We start from the raw sequence: 6231 nt of genomic DNA, 5'->3' as shown, positions 1-6231 counted from the left end.
AGGAGAAAAATGAGGGAACCTGGAATCTTGATGAAATTTTTGAGCAACTGCCTTTTCTAGACTGCCAATCTCTGGGCTACTGAGAACAGTAAACTCTTATGTCTTTGATCCACTGATAGGTTGTCCAGTATTTGCCTTCAAATACATTCCTTATTATTTACCTTCTCTACCTTTGAACTTTGTCATCGTGGGTCTTTAACATACAGATAATTCATGGTGGAATGAAAACAACATGGGTTTTGGATCACTCAACACTGGCTTCAAATCAAGGGCTGGCCTATTTCTAATTATGTGTGCTTGGGTGGATAATTATGTGTGCTTGGGTCCTTAGGGACCCGTAACTAAGGCTCTTTGAAACTTAGATTTTTTATCTGTAAAATGGGAATGAAAACCCTTGACACAAACAGCCATTTCTGAAGTTCCTTGCCCTCGCTCACCTCTTACTATAAGACTGAAAAATCAGATAGTCACTTTCTTGGTCTCTCTTGAAACCAACATGGCCATGTGGGTCTTGCCCATGATGTATAAGAGTCAACATGCTAAAAAAAAAAAAAAAAGAGTCAACATGCTAAGGGCTTTCTGATGAAAGAAGAGAAGTGAGTGAGGAAAGAAGCATTTATCCCACCCTGTTCCCTTCCTGCTTTTTCTGCCTTTGAACTTGGTCTTAGAGAGAACACCAAGCTTGGTGCTATAGTAGAAGTCTTGCAACTTTAAGGTGACACATGCTGAGATAGCAAAGCAGAAAGATACAAGGAGCCTCAGTCTTGGATGATATTCTTTGCCATATCTTTGCCAAATCTGAGGCCATCTAACTCCAGTTTCTTGTTAAGAAATACCATATTTCACCAATTCTAAGAGCCATATTCTTTTTCACATATAACACCTTTAAAATCAAGTCACATCTCAACTATTTGATAATAAAGAATTGCTTCATAGTTTGATAGCATCTTTTCTTATGCAAAGTGGTGTAACATTTCATAATCAATGGCATCTTCAAATTAATAAAATACAGTAATAAATTTCTTATGGTTTAGGACACATTTAACCAAGTTTTCTGTAAGAAGAAGCCAAAATAAGTCTTAACTGATTTAAAAAAAAAACCTACTATAGCATAGAAAACAAACTTATGGCTACCAAAGAGGAAAGAGGTGGACGGGGATAAATTCAGAGTTGGGGTTAACAGATACACAGTACTGTATATAAAATATATTAAAAAAAAAACACAAGGATCTACTGTGTAGCACGGGGAACTATATTGAATATCTTATAATAACATAATGGAAAAGAAACTTAAAAAGAGTATATATGTAACTGGTAATTCTGCATCATACCCAGGCCCACATTCCCACCGCAAGTGGCTCATCTAGTCCCTGATTTCCATAAGTCTTTGACTCCCAATAGAGGGAGTGCAGCTACTTCCCAACACAGTAGCAGTTTGCCCTGGCGTCTGGTTCTCTCTGACATCTCAAGCCAGAAGCCACAGTTGCCTGTGCCCACCAATGGCCAATCCATTTCCTCTTGAAGCAAGCACTCAGAGTGGTCCTGAGCTTCCTGGGCTTGAGGGAGAGTATAGCTACCCAGCCAAAGCTCCCTGGGCTTGAGGAGAGAGATTGGCTACCCACCTGCCCCTCTTGCAAAGGGTCCTACATCACAGCCTCAGCCCTCAACAAAGGCATCTCCCAAGTCCATACTCTCTTCCACTCTTCCAGAATTTTCTTTCTCACTATGGGCCAGTTGTCAGCTGATTCTCAGCCACTTTGGAAAACTGACATTATGGGGACTTCCATTTTAGTACAGTGGATAAAAATCTGCCTGCCAATGCAGGGGACATGGGTTTCAAACCCTGATCTGGGAAGATACCACATGCCTTGGGGCAACTGAGCCCATGTGCCACAACTACTGAGGCTGCACTCTAGAGCCTGCAAGCCGCAACTACTAATGTCTGACTTCTGCTCTGTCTGAGGCCCAGCCTTAGTGTTCAGGGGACCGGGAGCTAGACCTGCTAATCAAACCTGACCAGCCACTTCTTAGTCTCATCACCTCAGTGTCCCTCAGTTTCCACCTGAGTATAATGGGAATAAGAGCCTCATAGAGCTTGCCTCCCCTCTCCCCCATCATTCAGCTCCTGCCTTGGCTAACAATTAATTAAGAGTATCAGTTTCAAATATCAGAAATAAACTCATACTGGTTCAAGAAAAAAAAAAAAAAGGTTTAATTTATTGGACCACCTAAGGATAGATGGCTGCCTGCACAGCAGGACCAGGGGCCAGACAGCTTCATCAGGCGGCCTGCACTTCTCTGACCTCCTGTCTCACATAAATTCCTCCATACAGGTGGTCCCAATGGCCCTAGACTTAGCTCCTTCAGCTCAACAATGCTCACCGAGAAAGGGAGTGATCCTACAAAAATTCAATCAGGATTAATCCTGATTAGGTCATGACTCACCCCTGAATCTACCCCAGTGGCCTGGGTCATGTGCGAATCCCCAGAACAGAGGTGATCTGGTGATGTGGGGAAAGGGAAGAGATCCACTTGCATCAGTTACTACGTGAACAAGGAGGAGAGAAAATACTAGTTCCTAAGAAAGAAAAGGCAGGACGCTGTTGCCAGGAGAGGAAAAAGGCTGCCAGGCAGGGGACGTGAAGCAGGGAGAACTGAGCCGGGAAGCCAAGAACATTCCTGGGAGGCAGCGGTAAGCCATGGGCTCTGGTCTCCATCCTGGGACCCTGTGTGGTTGTCCTTAGGATGGCACACATTTGGAGCCAACCTGGGGGACTGCGAGAGAAGGAGGGGCCTTTAGACATGACAAGGAAAGATACTCCCTCCAAAGTCCTCAGAAGAAGAGGTTATGGGAAATTCATGCTAAGGCCACCTTAATAAAACCAGAGAATAAAGATGATGCAGATAGGGGAACCCTCCCCCACCTCACAAAGAGGGACGTGGGGTGACTGGGCTGGAATTGACATAAATGTCAGAAACACAGTCTTCCACATGTTTCTCAGCATGGCCTTTATCCTGCTCTGGCCTCTCTATTCCTAAGTGATGAGAGATGACACTTCCTTAGACAGGGCTGATTCTTAAGGTTAATTAAAAGTGGCCTTTCCCGTGAATCATCCATTGCACTGAATTATTAATCACCTGCAGACATTTTCAGGCCTTTAAACACTTGGACTTCCTGCAAACCTCCTTGGAAATGCTTTTTCCAGTGGAAATATGACTTCCTTTTGGCCATGGTAAAGAGAAACATTGTCTGCTGCTGTTTCCAGATTTCCTAGCTCCCAGAGAATCCTAAGCAAGATCTGAAAACAGGAAGTAGGGCTAGGACAGCAGCCAGAACCAGAGGCCATTCTGTTCTGTGGAGCTGGCTCCAGGCCAGCCTGGTCTTAGAACCTCCACAGGACAGTGGACTGAGGGAGACTAACCACAGTGCATGTGGCTGTTGGCGTTGTTCATGGTCATCTCCACAGGAAATGGTCCCCTGGGCCTTGCCTGGGCCTTCAGTGGTCAGTGACCAGAAAGGAATGAGGAGGGCCACGTGTTGGGTCCACCTCCACCACTTATTTGGTGGGCAATGGAAACTTGGATTTGGTTTCCTTGTCTAAAGGGGTGGTCCCTGCAGGGCTGGACAAGGAAGAAGAGTCATAGTACTTCATTTTGAAGGATAAGCAGTGGGGAAGGATAGTGGGCCCGAATATCTCAGGCAGGGAGTGAAAGTAAAAGTGTTAGTTGCTCAGTGGTGTCCGACTCTTTGTCATCTCATGGACTGTATCCTGCCAGGCTCCTCTGTCCATGGAATTCTCCAGGCAAGAATACTGGAGTGGGTAGCCATTCTCTTCTCCAGGGGATCTTCCCAACCCAGAGGTCAAACCTGGGTCTCCGACTTTGCAGAGTCTTCACAGTATGAGCCATCAAGAGAGGGCAGTATAATGAGACGGTACCCAGTGCCAGACTGCCAACGCAGGAGACAGGAGATGCAGGTTTGATCCCTGGGTCCAGAAGATCCCCTGGAGGAGGGCAGGGCAACCCGCTCACTCCAGTATTTTTGCCTGGAGAATCCCCAGGGACAGAGAAGCCTGGTGAACTCTGGTCCATAGGGTCAGAGAGTTGGACATGACTGAAGTGACTTAGCACACACTCACGCATGCACATATCCAGTTCAGTAGCAGCACTGCCAGAAATAGTTCCATCAGTCTGGACCTTGAGCACAGCAGAGGAATGGGGGGATATGGGGTGTCCATGTGGGTGAGAATGGAGAGAGGAGCCTGGAAGACATAAGCTGAGGGCAGGAGTATAAGATCGAATCTAAACTGCAGAGAAGAATTTGAGGAGGTGAGGCTTAATGAAGACCTGGGCAAAGTTCTTGATGGAGACGAAGATGGATGGAGGAGGAAGAGCTGGCAGGACTTGGTGACTGCTTGGGTGTGACTGGTGAGACAAGGAGGCCAAGGAGGGTGATGGGGCCCTGGGATGGTATAGCACAGGGCTGGGAGAGGATGGGCAGCTCTAAGCCTGGCATAGACTAGCCACAGGCATAGCCTTTTCCAGAAGCAGCTACTTCCCCGTCCCACATTCAGAAGATCCCCAGGAAACTCAGGCCCAACTGTGGAGATGGCCAACCTGAATTTGTGCCATGCCCATCAGGGAGGGATGGTCAGGCAGGCAGGACAGTCACAGGTCAAGGGGGAGCAGGTGTGCAGTGGTAATAAGACGGCTGGAGGGTTTCCATCTGAGGGCACGAGGGACTGGCTAGTTGTCTGGTCCCAGCCTGGGAGTGTCCAGAGCTCTAGACAGCAAGAGGGAGGAGAATATAAGCCATCTCTCCCTGAGGGCTGCCCAGACAGTGTGCTCAGCATAATAATGGCTCCAAAAATGTCCACTCCTTAGTTCCTGGAATCCGGTTACTTTACCTGGAAAAGGGGACATTGTAAATATGATTAAGTTAAGGACCTTGAGATGCAGAGATTATCAAGGATTATCTGTGTGGGTCCCACGAAATCACAAAGGTTCTTATAAGAAAGAGGGAGGCAGAACCTATGGTTAATTAATCTCTGACAAAAGAGGCAAGAAAATACAGTAGAGAAACAAGTCTCAAAGTGGTGCTGGGAAAACTGGACAGCTGCATGTAAAAGAATGAAATTAGAACATTCTCTAGCACCTTACAGAAAAGTAAACTCAAAATGGATCAAAGTTCTAAATGTAAGGCTGGACACTATGAAACTCTTAGAGGAAAACATAGGCAGAACACTCTGACATTAATTGCAACAGTATCTTTTTGGATCTACCTCCTAGAGTAATGAGAATAAAAACAAAAATAAATAAATGGGACCTAAATTAAACTCAGAAGTTTCTGCATAGCAAAGGAAACCATAAACAAAAAATAAAAAGACAACCCACAGAATGAGAGAAAATATTTGCAAGAAAAGCGACTGAGAGGGAATTAATCTCCAAAATATACATATAGCTCATGCAGCTCTATGTGAAAAAATCAAACAACCCAATAAAAAAATGGGTAGATCTAAATAGACATTTTTCCAAAGGCAACATATAACTATCATATAAAAGTACATGAAAAGATGCTCAACAGTACTAACTAGCAGAGAAATGCAAGTCAAATCAAATGACGTATCACCTTACACCGGTCAGAATGGCCATCATCAAAAAGTCTGCAAACAGGTGCTGGAGAGAGTGTGGAGAAAAGGGAACCCTCCTACACAGCTGGTGCCGCATAGGAGCAAGGTCCAGGCTCCGGCTCTGTCTTTGGACACAAGCTTCAAAGCCCCAAATAACAAGACCCACCTCCTTCCCCCACAAACAACTTCCTTTCCTTCTCCACTTACAGATTCTTTGAGGTCTAAGCTCCCTACAGGGAGGTTGTGCGGGTGCCTAGAGTGAGCATCCTTGACGGGATGGGGGACGGGTGCACGCCGGCTTAGGGCATTCTTGGACGAGCACAGCGCAAGACAAGGTCGTCAGGGGTGAAAAGCCAGCAGAGGAGGTTTTAGCTCTGCGCCTTAACCGCAACGAGCCCCAGGCCCCCAGCCCTGAGCGGGGCCCTTGGGTTCCAGCAGCGCAGGGCGGACCCCGCGCCCCTCCTGAGCCACTATCCCGGCCTGGCCGGGCGGAGCCGCGGCCTCTGGGAGCTGGGTCTGTGCCTCGCGCCGTCCGCCGCTAACCCAAGCGCCACGAGGTACCGCCCTCTGCCTCCACCCCCACCCCCTCCTTCCCGCTCAG

The sequence above is a fragment of the Odocoileus virginianus genome, chromosome 7, assembly GCF_023699985.2.
Source record: "Odocoileus virginianus isolate 20LAN1187 ecotype Illinois chromosome 7, Ovbor_1.2, whole genome shotgun sequence".
Taxonomy (NCBI): Eukaryota; Metazoa; Chordata; class Mammalia; order Artiodactyla; family Cervidae; genus Odocoileus; species Odocoileus virginianus.
Note: the sequence above shows the minus strand (reverse complement) of the source record.